Here is a 19,895-nt window from a genome sequence, read left to right on the forward strand (position 1 = left end):
CTGGAGGTGAAGTGGGTATGGAAAGGAAACTCAGAAGTCAAGTCACTGGCTGGGAAAATGCCCAGAAAAGGGGAAAAAAATAAGACCATAAAAGTCTACTTTCTTGGTGAACAGATATCTTGTCCCATTCTTTTTGATGAGGAAGAACAATGCTTACCATCAGTGAAAGACATAGAAATCAAGGTTTCTGTATCCCAAACACTGAAAATTAATATTCAATGGGCTCAGGCCATCGAAGAGCTCAAAAACGATTTTGAAAATCAAGTTAGAGAGGTGGAGGAAAAACTGGGAAGAGAAATGAGAGACGCAAGAAAAGCATGAAAAGCAGATCAACACCTTGCTAAAGGAGACCCAAAAAAATGCTGAATTAAATAACACCTTGAAAAATAGACTAACTCAATTGGCAAAAGAGGTTCAAAAAGCCAATAATGAGAAGAATGCTTTGAAAAACAGAATTAGCCAAATGGAAAAAGAGGTTCAAAAGCTCACTGAAGGGGGCAGAGCCAAGATGGCGGGGTAGAAAGACGCACATACACATAGCTCTGAACCCACAACCCACAGAACATCTGTAAAAAGGAACTTACGGCGAATTCTGGAGCATTAGAGGCCACAGAAGGGTGGAGTGAAGGAGATTTCTGTTCCAGAGGGACCTGCAAACTTCTTGCAAAAGGTCCTTCGCACCACGGACTGGGAGCTAGGACTGGGAGTAGACCACAGACCTGCCGCGGCTGCAGCACCAAGAGGAGCAGATCCAAGCAGGCTTCAGGGACGTGATCTCCAGCTGTGGTGCAGGTCCCTCCACCCACAGGTGACAGGGGTCGGTGAGAGGGTCTCTTTGGTGAGTTGAGAGGGGAGTGGGGTACCCCCATAACTCAGGCCCCCTCGGGAGGCAGCAGAGGAGGCAGTGGCAGACCAGGGCTCCCCAAGCAGGCAGGAGCCTGGATCCATTGTTGAAGGTCTCTGCATAAACCCCCTGAGGGAACTGAGCCAAAAGAATGAAAAAATGGAAGATAATGTGAAATATCTCATTGGAAAAACAACTGAACTGGAAAACAGGTCCAGGAGAGACAATTTAAAAATGATGGGAATCCCTGAAAGCCATGATCAAAAAAAAGAGCCTAGACATCATCTTTCATGAAATTATCAAGGAAAACTTCCCTGATATTCTAGAACCAGAGGGCAAAATAAATATTCAAGGAATCCACAGAAAACCGCCTGAAAGAGATCCAAAAAGAGAAACTCCTAGGAACATTGTGGCCAAATTCCAGAGTTCCCAGGTCAAGGAGAAAATATTTCAAGCAGCTACAAAGAAACAATTCAAGTATTGTAGAAATACAATCAGGATAACACAAGATCTAGCAGCTTCTACATTAAGGGATCGAAGGACATGGAATAGGATATTCCAGAAGTCAAAGGAACTAGGACTAAAACCAAGAATCACCTACCCAGCAAAGCTGAGTATAATACTTCAGGAGAAAAAGTGGTCTTTCAATGAAATAGAGGACTTTCAAGCATTCTTGATGAAAAGACCTGAGCTGAAAAGAAAATTTGACTTTCAAACACCAGAATGAAGAGAAGCATGAAAAGGTGAACAGCAAAGAGAAGTCATAAGGGACTTACTAAAGTTGAACTGTTTACATTCCTACATGGAAAGACAATATTTGTAACTCTTGAAACTTTTCAGTATCTGGGTACTGGGTGGGATTACACACACATACATGCACACACGCACACACACATAGAGACAGAGTGAATGGAAGAGGATGGGATCATATCTTAAAAAAATGAAATCAAGCAGTGAGAGAGAAATATATTGGGAGGAGAAAGGGAGAGATGGAATGGGGCAAATTATCTCTCATAAAAGAGGCAAGCAAAGACTTAATAGTGGAGGGATAAAGAGGGGAGGTGAGAGAAAAACATGAAGTTTACTCCCATCACATTCCACTAAAGGAAAGAATAAAATGCACACTCATTTTGATATGAAAACCTATCTTACAATACTGGAAAGTGGGGGATAAGGAGATAAGCAAGGTGGGGGAATGATGGAAGGGAGGGCATGGGGAGGAGGGAGTAATTTGAGGTCAACACTCATGGGGAGGGACAGGATCAAAAGAGAATAGAAATAATGGGGGACAGGATAGGATGGAGGGAAATATAGTTAGTCTTATACAACACAACTATTATGGAAGTCATTTGCAAAACTACACAGATTTGGCCTATATTGAATTGCTTGCCTTCCAAAGGGAAGGGGTGGGGAGGGAGGGAGGTAAAGAAGTTGGAATTCAAAGTGTTAGGAACAACTGTTGAGTAATGTTCTTGCCACTAGGAAATAAGAAATACAGGTAAAGGGGTATAGAAAGTTATCTGGCCCTACAGGACAAAAGAGAAGATGGAGACAAGGGCAAAGAGGGATGATAGAAGAGAGAGCAGATTGGTCATAGGGGCAATTAGAATGCTTGGTGTTTGGGGGGGAGGCGATAAAAGGGGAGAAAATTTGGAACCCAAAATTTTGTTAATATGAATGTCAAATAAATAAATTAATTAATTAAATAAAAAGCTCACTGAAGAAAATAGTTCTCTAAAAATTAGAATGGAATAGATGGAGGCTAACGACTTCATGAGAAACCAAGAAATCACAAAACAAATCCAAAAGAATGAAAAAATGGAAGATAATGTGAAATATCTCATTGGAAAAACAACTGACCTGGGGAATAAATCCAGGAGAGAAAATTTTAAAATTATGGGACTACCTGAAAGCCATGATTAAAAAAAGAGCCTAGATATCATCTTTCATGAAATTATCAAGGAAAACTGCCCTGAGATTCTAGAACCAGAGGGCAGGAATTCACCGATTACCATCTGAAAGAGATCCAAAAAGAGAAACTCCTAGGAACACTGTGGCCAAATTCCAGAGTTCCCTAGTCAAGGAGAAAATATTGCACGCAGCTAGAAAGAAACAATTCAAGTATTGTGGAAATTCAATCAGGATAACACAAGATCTAGCAGCTTCTACATTAAGCGATCGAAGGGCATGGAATACGATATTCCAGAAGTCAAAGGAACCAGGACTAAAACCAAGAATCACCTACCCAGCAAAACTGAGTATAATACTTCAGGAAAAAAAGTGGTCTTTCAATGAAATAGAGGATTTTCAAGCGTTCTTGATGAACTGAAAAGAAAATTTGAGTTTCAAACACAAGAATCAACAGAAGCATGAAAAGGTAAACAGCAAAGAGAAGTCATAAGAGACTTACTAAAGTTGAACTGTTTACATTCCTACATGGAAAAACAATACTTGTAACTCTTGAAACTTTTCAGTATCTGGGTAGTTGGTGGGATTACATAAACACACACACACACACAGAAACACACACGTTCACACGCGCTCACGCACACACAGAGACAGCACAGAGTGAATTGAATAAGATGGGATCGTAGCTTAAAAAATGAAATTAAGCAGTGAGACAGAAACGTATTGGGAAGAGAAAGGGAGAAATGGAATGGGGCAAATAATCTTTCATAAAAGAGGCAAGCAAAAGATTTTTTAGTGCAGGGAAAAAGAGGGGACGTGAGAGAAAAACATGAAGCTTACTCTCATCATGTTCAACTAAAGGAAGGAATAAAATGCACACTCATTTTGATATGAAAGCCTATCTTACAATACAGGAAAGTGGGGGATAAGGGGATAAGCAGGGTGGGGGGGATGATGGAAGGGAGGGCAATGGGAGGAGGGAGAGATTTGAAGTCAACACTCTTGGGAAGGGACAGCATCAAAAGAGAGAATAGAAGCAATGGGGGGGCAGGATAGGATGGAGGGAAATATAGTTAGTCTTACACAACATGACTATTATGGAAGTCGTTTGCAAAACTACACACATATGGCCTATAAGGAATTGCTTGCCTTCCCAAAGGGAATGGGTGGGCAGGGAGGGATGCAGAGAAGTTGGATCTCAAAGTTTTAGGAACAACTGTCGAATACTGTTCTTGCTACTAGGAAATAAGAAATACAGGTAATGGAGTATAGAATGTTATCTGGACCTACAGGACAAAAGAAAAGATGGGGACAAGGGAAGGGAGGGATGATAGAAGAGAGGGCGGATTGGTAATAGGGGCACTTAGAATGCTTGGTGTTTTGAGGTGGGGGGAGGGGAAAAATGGGGAGAAAATTGGGATCCCCAAATTTTGTGAAAATGAATATTAAAAGTTAAATAAATTTTAAAAAAGATAATAATAAAAAATTGTTTTCATATGTAACTGGGCAATACACAACACAGGCAACGAGGTATAGAAATCTATCTTGCCCTACAGGAAAATAGAAGGAAAGAAAATAAGAGAAGGGGGGATGTTAGAAAGGAGGGCAGATTGGGGTAACGGGTAATCAGAATGCATGCTGTCTTGGGGTGGAGGAGGGGAGAGATGGTGAGACAATTCAGAACTCAAATCTTGTGGAAGTGAATATTGAAAACCAAAAATAAATAAATTAATTAATTAAAAAAAGAAATAGGGTCAGGCTGTGAATATCATTTTCTTCTTCATGTTTTAAACTGAAGAGAATTATGTGCCTGATATTTTGGGATCAATATTTGATTATTTATTTCTTGCCATACTTTAACACCAAATATTCCATTATAAAAGTTGATTTGTCTGTTAAGCAGTTAAATTGAATTAAGGTGTAGGGTACTTACTCTTAAAATTGGGGGATCCCAATCAATTTAGACTGGAACTAGTGGAAGAGATTAAATCTCCAATCCTTTCCAACTCCCTGCAATCCCCAGCCCTTTGCCATAAGCACACTGAAGACTACTGGTGCAAAATGTAACATATTTAGCTTTCAGGTACTGGAGACCATGGCAATTACCATTACATGATTTTGTTTTATTTTGATTTTGATCAATTCATTTTCCTTACATATCTAAATTTTTGCATTTCAATTTGCTTATTCTCTTATTTTTTCTGGCATGTTTTAGAGAGCATCCCTGTCTTTTGTTGTAAATTTTCCGTACTAGAAAGAAAAAACCTTGCTGATTTCTATCTTAAGAACTCGAATTCCTGTCCTTAATCATTTAAAATGTAATTAAATCTTTGATTATTCTTCTGAAACCTTCTGAAGATTTTTGGTATTGCTCCATATTCAGTTTAGTCAGGCTTGAAAAGATTCATATACACACATATATGAGTATGTATATATATATATGTATATATATATATATGAGTATGTGTGTATATATATGTATATATATGCATATATATGTATGTATATATGCATATATGTCTATGTGTATATATGTATTTTGTATGTATATGCATACAGGAAGAGAGAGATCCATGTGTATACATATATATACATATGCATACATATACATATATGCATGCATACATATATACATAATGTGTTTGTCTTCTTAAGAGTATTTTGACTCCATTTTCATTATTGGGAAATGTAGATGGATAGATATAAATCTATCTATCTGTCTTCTGTCTATCTATCTACCTATCTGTCTATCTATCTATCTATCTGTCTGTCTCTCTGTCTGTCTGTCTATCTATCTATCTATCTATCTATCTATCTATCTATCTATCTATCTATCTATCTATCTATCTATCTATCTATCTATCTATCTACCTATCCTCCTTAGAGTATTTTGACTCCATTTTCATTGTTGTGAAGAAGTTGCTTTGAGATAGTTGTATTCTTGCATTACTTCATTTATTTCCTGTGCTCTTTCAGTTCTTATTTCACCACAATCCCGATCTCATTATGTCTTGTTACCTGGAAAGAAGAGGTTTAATTTAAATACTCCTCCTATGGAGGAGATCAGTTATTGCTTTTAAATCTAACCCTTAAATTCAATTTTGGATGAAAGAATTACAAAGGAACACTATCTTTAGACTTATTTACATTTTACTGACATGTTAAAACTTGTACAATTTTTCCATGAGCTGTAAAACTATGAAGTTATCTGGAGACATTTGTGAAACCTTTCTTATGCATGCAACATTAGATTTTCATTCCTTTGGGTTAAATATTCCCATTTCTATACAGTCTCCTTTAGGTTCCCCTATGAAGAGTTACATATAAAACTAATACCGCAGTATCAATATATTAATGCATTTGCAGATCTTTGCTCCAAAGCAATCTAAGATCAAAAGACATCAGAAAAAAAGAAAAGAGACAGTAGAAAGGAGAGGGGAAGTTGGGGGTGTTTATAACTTGTTAGTGTTATTTCCAAGAACAATTTTAAGAAAATACTAACATCTGACAGTGTCTTTTATAATGCTTGCATATTTTACAATTGGTTATCTACTGCCACTTCACCTCATATATATTAAAATTTAATTGAATAATCAATATATCCCGTTTAATTTAATTTCCACATGTACCTTATTATTATGTCCTTTGTAAAATGCACACTCTGAAAGAATTATTGCAATTCCCAGTTGCATTCTCCTATTTCATGCATATTTATGGACTATTCTTTCCTTCACTAGAGACTGTTATTGATTTCTCTGGCAGTGCTTTGAAAAGAGATTGATATTATGACTACCTATGAAAATGAAGATTATTTGGGATTAAGGAATTCAGTTACTTGTTCACAGGGCAAATAGTTCTGGGGATGGATGAGAAAGTTAAGTTTTCTGCATTGATTTCTTCCTTCTCTCAATGCCTGTACCTCTTTGTGATTAAAACACTTTAACTCTGCTCTATGACTTTGTCAACTTTTTTATTCAAGGATGTTATTTAGAAAATGCTGTTCCAGTGAAAATAATATGTTTTAGCACTAAGTTCCGAAAAAGAGTACTTTTTGTAACAATTTCAAATCCATAGGTAGTTATTAGAAGTTTACAAATTATATGGAAATTAAATATTTGCATGTACACGCATAACCTTTTTGATGGGAGAAAGCTTTGTTATATCAAATCATTTGATGAATGCTGTCATACTTCATATGGAAAAGGTTGAAAATGAAGAATAAAAAGTAATACTTGTACAAATTCAGGATTGTTTTAATGGTTAGACTCAAAGAGTAATTATTGTTATGTCCATATCATCTTAGGAAGAATTCATTCCCTGATTATGTGCTGTTCAACATTTGAATCAATGCTTAAGTAAGGCATATATGGCATAATTGTCCAACTTTCATATCACACAAAATTGGGAGGGACAGCTAACACATTGAATAACAAAGTTATGATACAAAAATATATTGACAAGGCTGAGCATTGAACTGATTGATATCATTAAGCACCCCAACATATACAGGGGGTGGTGTTACAGCAAGTTCTTTGATATGCTTCTCTAAAAGGAAAGGAATCTATTGAGGGGTTAACAATCACTTTATGTAAGCACAGGTATCAGATAAAATCAAAAGCAAAATTTCAGAAAAACCAAAAATCCACAGAAAGTGCTTCCAAACTGCCTGACCAACAACATACATACACCTTTACCAAAGAGGGAAGTACCAACATCTGCATTTTCAAAGCAGCTTTCCAGAGTCTCATCTGGCACAAAAATCTTGCAAAAGCTAAGCCCCAAAGTAAAACTTCACCCTCAGGGTATTTATACACTTTTCAGAGCCAGAGGGCATGACTCTCTTACCCAGTTCCTCAACAGAATAAAAACAATATTTGGGACTCTTCTACAAAACAACTCCCCTAATCGAGCTTCCCTGAATGGACAGGGATATATTATGTGTCATGTTAAGATCTGTCTATCTTTTCTTTGCTTCCTTTTAAGATTTTGGTTGTTGTCTGCTGTGCACTCTTTACTTTGCTCTTTTTTCTCCTCCCCCCAGAAGTCTACAATTAAGTAGTATGTGTATTGTACATGTGTATGTCTGTGTGCATGTGTGTGTCACATGCATATTTGTGTTTAATGGCAACCATTTCTAGGATGGGGGAGGAAGGAAAAAATATGATAACTTTATTATACATTTTAAAAGAATGGCAAGTTGTGTATAGTAAGTAAGCAAATGAATTTGCAATCATCTTCTTTTCATTCTACTATATTATGAGATTGCTTGTTTCATTTTTTAAAATATTTAGGTAAAATATTTTCTAATGATTATCTCTTCCCAATCAGTTTTCCAAAATATTTCATCTTTTCTTCTGTTTTTTTATTCTTTTGATTTTATTTTACTGTTTATTACTATTTCATGTTGTCATTAGCTTCCATACACCCAATTCTAATTTTAAGTAATTATTTTCTTTTTTTAATTAATTAATTTTATTTATTTCCAGTGTTCTACAATTACTACCATTTAACTTAGATTATTATTTTTCCCTCCCTCCCCCCTGCCTCCAATCTCCCTTCCTGAATTGGCATACAATTTTATATAGGTTCTACACAAACATTTTTATTAAATACATTTTCACTATAGTCATGCTGTCTGAAAAAATTAAAATGAATGGGAGAATTCATATAAATAACTGAAATGTAATACATACACACAAAAATGATCTTCTACATTCTGCAATTGAATTCCATAGTTCTGTATTCCTGATATGAATCCTACCTGATCATAATGTTTTATTCTCATGATAAGTTGCTGTATTCTTTTTGCTAAAATTTTATTTAAAATTTTTGCATCTATATTGATTAGAGAAATTGGCCTATAATTTTCTTTCTGTTTTGTCTCTTCCTGGTTTAGGTATCAAAAAGATATTTGTATCACAGAAAGAAAGTATTTCTTCTTCCCCAACCTTCCGAAATAGTCTATATAGTATTGGAAGTAACTGTTCTTTAAAAGTTTGATATAATTCACATATAAATGCATCTGGCCCTGGAGATTTTTTCCTAGGGAATTCATTGATGGTTTGTTCAATTTCTTTTTCTGAGATGGGATTGTTTAAATGTTAAACATCCTCTTCTCTTAATCTGGGCAATTTATATTTTTTAAAATACTTGTCCTTCTCATTTAGATTGTCAAATTTATGAGTATAAATTTGGCCAAAATAATTTCTAATTATTGGAGGTGAGTTGACCCCTTTCATTTTTGATATTGGTTATTTGATTTTCTTCTTTCTTTTTTTAAATCATATTGACCAAAGATTTATCAATTTTATTAGTTTTTTTTTTCTAAAATGAACTCTTAGTTTTATTTATTAGTTCAATAGCTTTCTTAATTTCTATTTTATTGATCTCTCCTTTGGTTTTCAGCATTTCTAATTTGGTATTTACTTTGGGATTTTCAATTTGTTCTTTTTATAACTTTTTGAGCTGCAAGCCCAAGTCATTGATCTCCTCTTTCTCTATTTTATTCATTTAGGCATTCAAAGATATAAAACTTCACCTAAGAACTGCTTTTACAGCATCCCATAAGATTTTCGAGGTTGTCTCATTATTGTCATTCTCTTGAATGAAGTTTTTGGTTGTTTCTATGATTTCTTGTTTTATCCACTCCATCTTTAGGATTAGATTATTTACTTTCCAATTAATTTTTGCTTTATCTTTCCATGGCCTTTTATTACATATAATTTTTATTGCATTATGATCTGAGAAGGATGCATTAACTATCTCTGCCTTTCTGCACTGAATTATGAGGTTTTTATGTCCAAAAACATGGTCAAATTTTGTATATGTGCCATGTACTGATAAGAAAAAGGTATATTCCTTTCTATTCCCATTCAGTTTTCTCCAGAGATCTATCATACCTATCTCATCCAGAGTTTTATTCAACTCCTTGACTTCTTTCTTGTTTATTTTGTTACATTTATCAAGTTTAGAGTGGGGGAGGTTGAGGTATCTCACTAGTATTGATAGTTTTGTTATTTCTTCTTGCAACTCCCCCAACCTATCCTCTAAGAATGTGGATTGCTATACCACTTGGAGAATACATGTTTAGTAATGATATTGCTTCATTATCTATGGTGCCTTTTAGCAGGATATGCTTTCCTTCCTTATCTCTTTTGATTAAATCTGTTTCTGCTTTTGCTTCATCTGAGACTAGGATTGCTACCCCTGCTTTTCTTACATCAGCTGAAGCACAATATATTCTGCTCCAACCTTTTACCTTAACCCTATGTGTATCTCCCCATTTCAAATGTGTTTCTTGTAAACAACATATTGTTGGATTATGACTTTTAATCCATTCTGCTATCCATCTCTGTTTTATAGCAGATTTCATTCCATTCACATTCACAGTTATGATTACAATCTATGTCTTTCCCTCCATCCTCTTCCCCACCATTTGTGCTTTCAGTTCTCCCATCTCCCTTCCACTCCACAATAGAGTTTTCACTTTTCACCATCACCTCTCACAGCCTTCCATTCCTTCTTTCATCCCCCTCCCTTTTACTCCCCTTTACCTTTACCACTTCTTCCCCCACTTTTAGCTTCCCCTTCCTTTTCTTCCACCTTTCCCTCCTACTGCCTATAGAGCTAGAGTTACAAACTAATTAAGTTTATTTTTCCCTCCTTGAACCAAATAAGATGAGAGTATCTCTCAAAAAATGCTTGTCTCCCTCCCCTCTTTCTCTCTAATATAATATAATTTTCCATTTCTTGTCATGTGATTTTTCATTTTCTGCTTCCTCCTTTATACATCTCCTGTTACAATCCCTTCACATTGTTTGAATTACATTTGTATCATCACATCATTTACTTTATACCCACTCCCTCAATCTGTGTATATCCCTTTTATACTTCATAATAGATGTACAATTCTCAAGATTAACAAGTATCATTTTCCCTTACAGGGATGTAAACAGTTCGCCCAAACTGAGTAAGAAATTTTTCTTCTCCCCTGCTTACCTTTTTATGCCTCTCTTGAGGCCTGCACTTGAAGATCGAATTTTTATTGAGTTCTGGCTCTTTTGTCAGTAAGGTTTGGAAATCCCTTATTTCATGGAATGTCCATCTCCTTGCTTGAAATGTTATGCTGAACTTTGCTGGTTAATTGATCTTTGGTTGTAGTCCCAGCTCTTTTGCCTTACAGAATATCAGATTTCAATTCCTTTAATCTTCAATGTAGAAGCTTCAAGGTCCTGTGTGATTCTGACTGTAACTCCTTGATATTTGAATGGTTTCCTTCTGCCTGCCTGTGATATTTTCTCCTTCATTTGGTAGTTCTGGTATTTGCCACAATATTTCTTGGTGTTTTTAGTTTGAGTTCCCTTTCAGGAGGTGAATGGTGGATTCTTTCTACAACTATTTTGCCCTCTGGATCTAGTAATTCTGGACAGTTTTCCTTGATGATTTCTTGGAAGATATTCTCCAGACTCTTTTTTTGTCCATCATGGCTTTCTGATAGGCCAATAATTCTTAAATTTTCTCTCCTGGATTTGTTTTTCAGTTCAGTTGTTTTTCCAATTAGATATTTTACATTTTCTTCTGTCTTTTCATTCTTTAGATTCAGTTTGACTGATTCTTGATGTCTCATAGAGTCATTAGTTCCTACTTGTCCAGTTCTAACTTTCATCAAATTGTTTTCTTCAGTTAACTTTTACATATCCTTTCCTATCTGTCCAATTATTCCTTTTAAGGAATTATTTTCTCCAGTAAGTTTTTGTACTTCCTTTCACATTTGTTCAATTTTCATTTTAAAGAGCTGTTGGTTTCCGTGAATTCTTTTTTCATACTTTGAAAATCATTGGCCATTTTTCCTTCTATTTCCTTCTTCAACTATTCCAGGAGTGCTCTCTGTGCATGAGAGCAGTTCATAGTCTCTTCTGAAGTTTCAGATGGGAGTACAGTCTCAATACTGATATCTTTGGTATTTGTGTTTTGGCCCTTGTCCCCATAGAAAGATTCTATGGTGTTTTCCGTCCTCCTTTGTTTCTTGCTCATGATGGTGAGGTTTCGTGTGTTGTGTCTTCTGGTTCTTTCAGTTAAAAGTTGGAGAACTTGTTGTTGAACTGCTAGTGTGAGAAAGATAAGGGCAGGTGCATTTGTTTTTACTTTTGTTTTGTATTTCTCAGCTTAGCCCTGGGGCTAGCTTTTTAAGTGTGGGGGAAAGGTGGTTTGGTCACAGGACATCTCCTCAGCTGACCTAGAGCAAAGGGAAGCTCAACTCCTGCCTGGGTCCTAGTACGAGTTTCCACCCCCTCTGTGGCTCCTCTCATTCTGATTAGCCTCCACCACAGTAACAGGAATCCCCCTTAGCTATTTTCCTAGTCTCAGGTGTGAAGAGATTGTTTGCCACTTCAGTTGTTCCCACTGATCCCCGATTTTTCTGGGGAAATATTTTATGGTTCTTTTGAGGTCAGTAATTGGAGGGGGAGAGAACATTTACTGATCACTGCACCACTTTGACTCTGAGAAGATCAAGTTGGTGACTTATAGATGTTTAATCTGTGGGCTGAAAGTCTCTAGAGCAGCTGCAGCTGATACCTGAGGCTCAGCAGCTGTCACTCACTCGGCTCTGCTGGTCTCTTACCCTAGGTTGCCACTCTGCCTCTCCACCATGCTGCTGCTGCCTGAGGCTGCCCAGGGGTATCCTGCTTTGCCATGCCACTGTAATCATTTTCTTCAGTGAACTTTTCTACCTCCCATTACATTTAACCAATTTTGATTTTTAAGAATGTATGCACTTCAGTGGATTTTATGCTTCTTTTGTCATTTGAAGTATTCTGTTATTTAAGGTGTTATTTTCTTTAGTATTTTGGGGGGAGTCTGTTTTATCAAGCTATTGGCTATTTTTTCATTGTATTCTTGCATCATTGCCATCCCCCCAATTTTTCCTTTACTTTCTTATTTAATTTTCAAAATCCTGTTTTGGGCTTTTCCAATGACTGAAGACAAATGACATTTTTTTTTTCTTTGAGGCTTTACATGTAGATGCTTTGACTTTGTATTTTTTTTTAATTTATGTTTTGATCTGCCCTGTCACCATAGTAACTCTCTTTAGTCAGGATCTTCTTCTACTTCTTCTGAAAAAATATTTCTACCTTTCTTCTTCTTTGCTATTTTTTTCAGATGCTGCTCTTTTTCCCAGTCAGTAATGGGAATCTTTATGTTTTCAGCTCTTTCAAGGTTGTATGATCTAAGGAAAGTTGTGGTCCCTGTTCTCCTGTCTTGTTCTCTTGTTTATAAACAACCATAATCCATTTTTTCTATCCTAGAACTTGAACCCATGTCCCAACTTCTCCTAGTGCTCCTTCTCACACTGGGACTATGATTCAGAAACTCATATAGGTAATGAAACAAAGTCTGGCTCCCAGTGCTACCAAAGAGACCCTGTCATCTTTTTTCTGAATAGTTGTCTGACCATCTTACCATCTAAGGGATGAGAGGTCTGGAAGGCACTACTGCAACTGATAATTCAGTTGCCCCCAAGGCCTAATACTGGCTTGCTGTGCTGTTTCTGTGATGGTATGGCTTTCACTGGACTGAGCTCTACTCTCACCCTAGTGAGACAAACCTTTTCTGTTCACCTTCAAAGGTCTGGAAAATTACTTTACTGTTTCCTTTTTAAATTTTATTTTTTTATTTGTTCTAGAGTTCCTTTTGAGGCATTATTTTAATGTTGTTTAGAAAGGAATTTGAGAGAGATCAGGCATGTCACTGCCTTTACTCTAACTCTTTGCTCCACCTCTTCAATAAATAATTTTTAATGAACTGCAATTTCGTTTTTATTTTCATTGTATTTGTTTACTCTTATGGTATTTCTGTTGTCTCTGATTTTTAAGAAATGAACAATTTTCTCAGGTCCTTTTTCTTTTTTTTCTATGAGTTTTGTTTTGGTGAGACTGGCAACTATATTTTCCAGTTTTGTTTTCTTTCAATTCTGCCAATTACTTTTACAGTGAAGGGCAATAATTCTACTTTCAAAATTCTTATTTCTCTTTTTAAACATTTTGGATCACCCTGCTATTGTTCCTTGATCTCTTCTTAAATCATAGTATTCTTTTCCTTTTTACTCATTTTCCTGTCTTCTATAATTTACTCACAGATTTCTGAAATCTTTTATCTGATCTGGAGACTATATTCTCTTTTTCTCCTTAACATTTTCCATTAGTTTATCTGTTTATGCTCAAGATCTTTAGCTGAGTCCTCTTCCTCCTACTATCTTTGGTAATTTTTGTAATATCCCCTTATTTTCCCATATTTCTCGTTTTCTGACTCCACTTTTGATGGTAGTTTCCTTATGTATTGGATGTCAAAGTATGTCAGTGTCCCCACACTTTGGTAAAAACAAAGTTCATCAGCTTTGGTCTCTGCCACAAATGACTTTTGGAAGACTTATATGACCCTAGCTAGATGCTGAATTATTTCCCTCAGGTATAGTGACATGTGAGGCACACACAGACACACACACACACACACACACGTGTGTGAGTGCAAATGTCCTGCTCCAATATTCTCTGTGACTCAATTCTCTATTGTAGCACAAAGTGTTTTTCTAGCAGAATACTGTCACATTCCTTCATGTACTATCCTTGCCAGATGGATTTTCTTCCCTTTAGATTGCTGAAGAATTAGGATGAAAAGGTAGGGGTGTTGAGTGAAGTCCTATTGCCATTCTGTGCCTTAGATTGTGAAGCCTTGCTGCTGTACTTTAGTGAATAGTTGCAGAAAAGGGGATGATTGACCATTTAGGAGTTAGGAATCATCATGGTTCTTCAGTTTTTTATTTTTTTTGTTTTTGTTGTTTTTTTGTTTTTATGTATTTGGGTTCTTGTCCACCTAGTGTGCACATATTGCTGAAATTATTTCAACTCTTGTGTTTAATTTCCATTTCATAGAGAGTTGGAAAGCTGTAAGTATCCAAGAAAATGGACAATAATTTTACAAGACAAAAAGCCATTAGTTTATAATAACAATATAATATTTAATATTACTATGCAATAGGTTTAGATTATAAACAAGGTAATTTTGAAAGACATCAACACCACAACTAGGAAAAATTCAGTATATATCACAATAATACTAACTCTTCAATCTCTTAAATTATCCCTAGACTTCTGAGAATGATTCAAGCTCACTGAGATTGACAACAAATTCTCCCGTATCTGACCCAGGTAGCAAAATAGAACAAGTTATCCCAACTTCCAGCCAAATGATTGCTCATTTACCATATTTGGAACCTTTGGTGAAAGGAACTATAATACAGTCTCTTGAGAACTCTCCCCTAATAAAATTCTGCCATATAATACATTCACATTCTGCATCTGGCTTTATATGTTTGCAATTTACAATTCCCTATTCAGAAGATTTTTTTTTTCCTGTTAAAGAGTTTTAAGGAGCTGATACTTGGGGGAAAATGTGCCCTATGAGGTTTTTATTACATCTCTTCATAAAGAAGTGAGGCAGATAAATTTATTTTTTTGAAGGCCGAAACTTTTGCAAAGGTTGTATTAACAACTGGATACACATGCATTACATTTTGAGAATATTTGGTTCAGTCTCACAGACCAAAATGTGTTTGGCGATAATCAGTAACACAAAATGTCCCATGTCAGATCAGACTGACTCTTCCCCACTCTGTTTCATTCAGAGTTTGATTTGTTTGCTTCAAACCCATAGAGAAATTCCGAAACACATCTGTGGACAGAATGGCATTAATGCATTTTCATTTTTGCCAAAAGCAGAGGATATGACTCTTAAGAATCATGGCTATCTTCCTTATCAGGAGATTTGTTTTAGGTACTGAATTCTATATTAATTAGATGAATATTTTCGCACAGTGTCTGTCAATTCTCACTAAAGAAAAGTCATCTCTAAATAACTAGAGACTCGATTTGAAGCATAGCTACATATTTCCTGCAAGTCTCAGACAAACAGGTTACCTTTTCCTTGCCAAGACTTTGCTCTTTATATTTACATTTAGTTGCACATTTCCTCCCATTGTCCTCTTTAAGGAATTACCACCTCAGTCCTCCCTATCCCTATCTCTCGTCTTCAACCTCTCTCTATCGACTGGATCTTTCCTTTCAAATGAAGTCAAGAATCCTCATCCTTTAAAAAAAATACACTCCAGTCATTGTCCCTTCTCATTTCTTTCTTGGTCAAGTTCCTGGAAAAAAATCTGTCTACATTTGCTACCTCTACTAACTCCGCTCTCATTAACTATTAGACCCTTTACAATCTGACTTTTAACCTTATACATCAAATGAAACTACTCTCTCCAAAGTTACCACTTATATCTTATTGACACATCTGAAATTCTTTTTTCTCAGTTCCCTTCTTCTCAACCTACTTGATGCATTTGATATTGTTAGATAGCATTTCTTCCTGGATGTTATCTCCTCTCTGACTTTTCATGTTGCACTTTTTGCTGGTTCTCCTCTTACTTATGTAACTATTCTTTCTTGATTTCCATTGCTGGTTTGCATATATCATGCCCTTAAACTTTAAGTGTTCCCCAAGATGCCATCATAGGATCTCTTACCTTCTGTCTCCATATATAGTCTTTCTTAGTCAACTTATCAGCTTGTATCTCAAGACAAAGGATACCCAGAGTTACATATCTATTCCCAGTATCTCTTTGAGTTTCAGTGTCAAATCACCAGTTCCGGGTTGCCAATTCACACTAGATATCCTATAGTCATTTCAAACCTAACATGTCCAAAACTGAACTCATATTCACTGCACCCTAAACTTCCAAACTTCCCTAATTCTGTCAAAGATGGTATCATCTTTACAGTATTCTAGACTCATAACCTCAATATTATTCTCATTTCATCATTCTAAATGACCCCACATAACCAATCAGTTGCCCCAATTTGTTATTTCTGCCTCTACAATATTTCTTACATCTGAACTCTGTCTATTCACACAGCTGCAACCTAATTTCAGACTTTCATCATCTGTATATAACCAAGATTATAGTATCATATAGTTCTTTAATGATTTCCTTGCCTCAAGTCTTTTAACACTTCAATCTGCAGCCAAAATGATATTTCTTTTTTTTTAAATTTAATTTTATTTATTTTCAGTGCTCCACAATCACTTCCATATAACCTAGGTTTTTTTCCCTCCCTCCCCCTTCTTCCTCCCTACCTTCCCCCTTCCTTCCGGATACAGCATACAATTGTATATAGATTCTACACATACATTCCCACTGAATACACCCTCACCTTAGTCATGTTGCATAGAAGAATTAAAATGAATGGGAGAAATCATAAAACAAACCAAAATGTAATACAAAAGAAAATGATCTGCTACATTCTGCGACTGAATCCCATAGTTCTTTCTCTGGATGTGGAAGGCATCTTGCCTTAAAAGACCACTGGGAATTTTTTAAGTCCTTGCATTGCAGTGAAGTTCTACATCTACCAGAAAAAATCCTTGCACACTGTGGTTGTTGCTGCATACAAAGTTCTCCTGTTTCTGGTCCTTTTGTTCAGCATTGGATCATATAAGTCTTTCCAGGCCTCTCTGAAGTCTTCCTGTTCATCATTTCTTATTGCACAATAGCATTCCATTACATTCATATACCATATTTTATTCAGCCATTTCCCAATTGATGGGCATCCCCTTGATTTCCACTTTTTGACCACCCACAGAGACAGCTGCTATAAATATTTTTGTACATGTAGAGGTGAAATTTCTTTTTTTTTAAATTAATTTATTTTAGTTTTCAACACTCATTTCCACAAAATTTTGAGTTCCAAATTTTCTCCCCATTTCTCCCCTCCCCCACCCCAAAACACCCAAAATTCTAATTACCCGTATCACCAATCTGTCTTCCCTTCTAACATCCCTCCCTTCCCTTATCCTCATCTTCTCTTTTATCCTGTAGGGCAAGATAAATTTCTATACCCCATTACCTGTATTTCTTATTTCTCAGTTGTATGCAAGAACAATATTCAACAGTTGTTTCTAAAACTTTGAGTTCTAACTTCCCTTCCTCCCTCCCTCTCCACCCATCCCCATTGGGAAGGCAAGCAATTCAATATAGGCAATATCTGTATAGTTTTGCAAATGACTTCCATAACAGTCATGTTGTATAAGACTAACTATATTTCCCTCCATCTTATCCTGGCCCCCATGTCTTCTATTTTCTCTTTTGCCTTGTCCCTCCCTAAGAGTGTTGACTTTAAATTGCTCTCTCCTCCCATTGCTCTCCCTACCATCATCCCCTCCCCCAACCTGCTTATCCCCTTCTCCCCCACTTTCTTGAATTGTAAGATAGGTTTTCATACCAAAATGAGTGTTCATTTTATTCCTTCCTTTAGTCAAATTGATGAGAGTAAGCTTCGTGTTTTTTCTCTCACCTCCCCCCTTTTTCTCTCCACTGAAAAGTCTTTTACTTGCCTCCTTTATGAGAGATAATTTGCCCCATTCCATTTCTCCCTTTCTCCTCCCAATATATTTCTCTCTCACCCCTTAATTTCATTTTTTTAAGATATGATCCCATCCTATTCAATTCACTCTGTGCTCTTTGTCTCTGTGTGTGCATGTATGTGTGTGTATGTGTGTGTAATCCCACCAACTATCCAGATACTGAAAAAAGTTTCAAGAGTTACAAATATTATATTTTCATATAGGAAATTGTGTGTGTGCGTGTGTGTGTGTGTGTGTACACACACACACACACATGCACACACACCAAATACGCATACATACTTCCATATATGCACACTTATACGTATGCATACACACATATAAATGTGTATATGTGTATACATACATGCATTTATATACATCCATATACATGGATGTATATACACATACACATATACACACACACATACAACAGAAAAGCACATAAACATCCAAAGGAAATGTACAGTAATATTTTTGGGTGGTCTTGCTGTCCAATAACTGTTAGGGTTTTAAAACAGACTTCATGAATTGGCACTTTAAAGAAATCAGAAATCCTAAGATGTGAGGTTAAGGAGGGAGAATGTTCTAAGCAGATGAGAAAGCCTGAGAGTAAGAGAGATAGATAGGAGTTGTAGCATCATTTGTAACGAACATCGGTAATACAGTAGCATTCTATCACATTCGCATACCACAAGTTATCATTAGACAAGTATAGGGCAGTAAGATGCACATCCCTAAAAGACTAAAGTGAAAGCCAGGTGAAGCAAATATCTCAAGGACAAGAAATCCCAGGAGAGACAAAAACTAAAGTGAAAGCTTTAGAATTCAGCTCTAAAAGCCTCAGATGGTGGTGGTGATGGTGGGTGTCTGGGGTGGGGATTCTCTGCTTTAGAAATCTAAGAGGGCTTAAAGTGAAATTGAACTGCCTGAGGGATTAAGGTGAAAATGAAAGACAGTGCTTCCATCTCAGAGAAGAAAAAATTAAAAAGCCTCTGGGAAGGCTGTCCTTTGGTTTTAGGGAATAAAAGACAGAGGAAATGGAAGGTGGGTCAAATTAGCTGTTTAATAAGAAAAAGATCTTTACACAGAGTTGTACGTAAAAATTTCAAAGTCTTTTCCCTCTCCTTCCTGCCCTCAGTTAAAATGCCTCTACCAGGTCTATTCAGCTATTGGCAAGCAACTTGGGACTGAACTGAGAAATCAAGGAAAGCCTTCTCCTCTGTGTCTCTCTATCTGTCTGTCTTTCTCTCTGTGTGCGTCCTTATCTCTCTCTGTTTCTCTGTGTGTGTTTCGGTCTCTGTTTCCCTCAGTCTTGGTCTCTCTGTGTGTCTCTGTCTCTGTGTCTCTCCCTCTCTGTCTCTCTCTCTCTCTCTCTGTCTCTTTCTGTGTCTCTCTCCCCTCTAAAGGAAAAGGCCTCAACTAAAGAATTTTGGTGCCCATGTTGAAAGAAAAAAGAATTTTAAATACTAAAATGAAGAAAGAGAGGGACTGGCCTAAAAGAAGATTCCCACTGGGACAAAATGAAGATCCTCAATTTTATCTGCTCCCCAGAGTAAGAAAGACCTAAACTTTATCTTCTGGGGCCTCACTGATGAACTCAGTCAACCATAATGTTAAGGTTTGAGGTGATCATAAGCCCAAAATACCAACATGCTGGGTCCTGCCAAATGAATTCGACTCAAGCCTT

The sequence above is a fragment of the Notamacropus eugenii genome, chromosome 5 (genome assembly GCF_028372415.1).
Source record: "Notamacropus eugenii isolate mMacEug1 chromosome 5, mMacEug1.pri_v2, whole genome shotgun sequence".
Lineage (NCBI taxonomy): Eukaryota > Metazoa > Chordata > Mammalia > Diprotodontia > Macropodidae > Notamacropus > Notamacropus eugenii.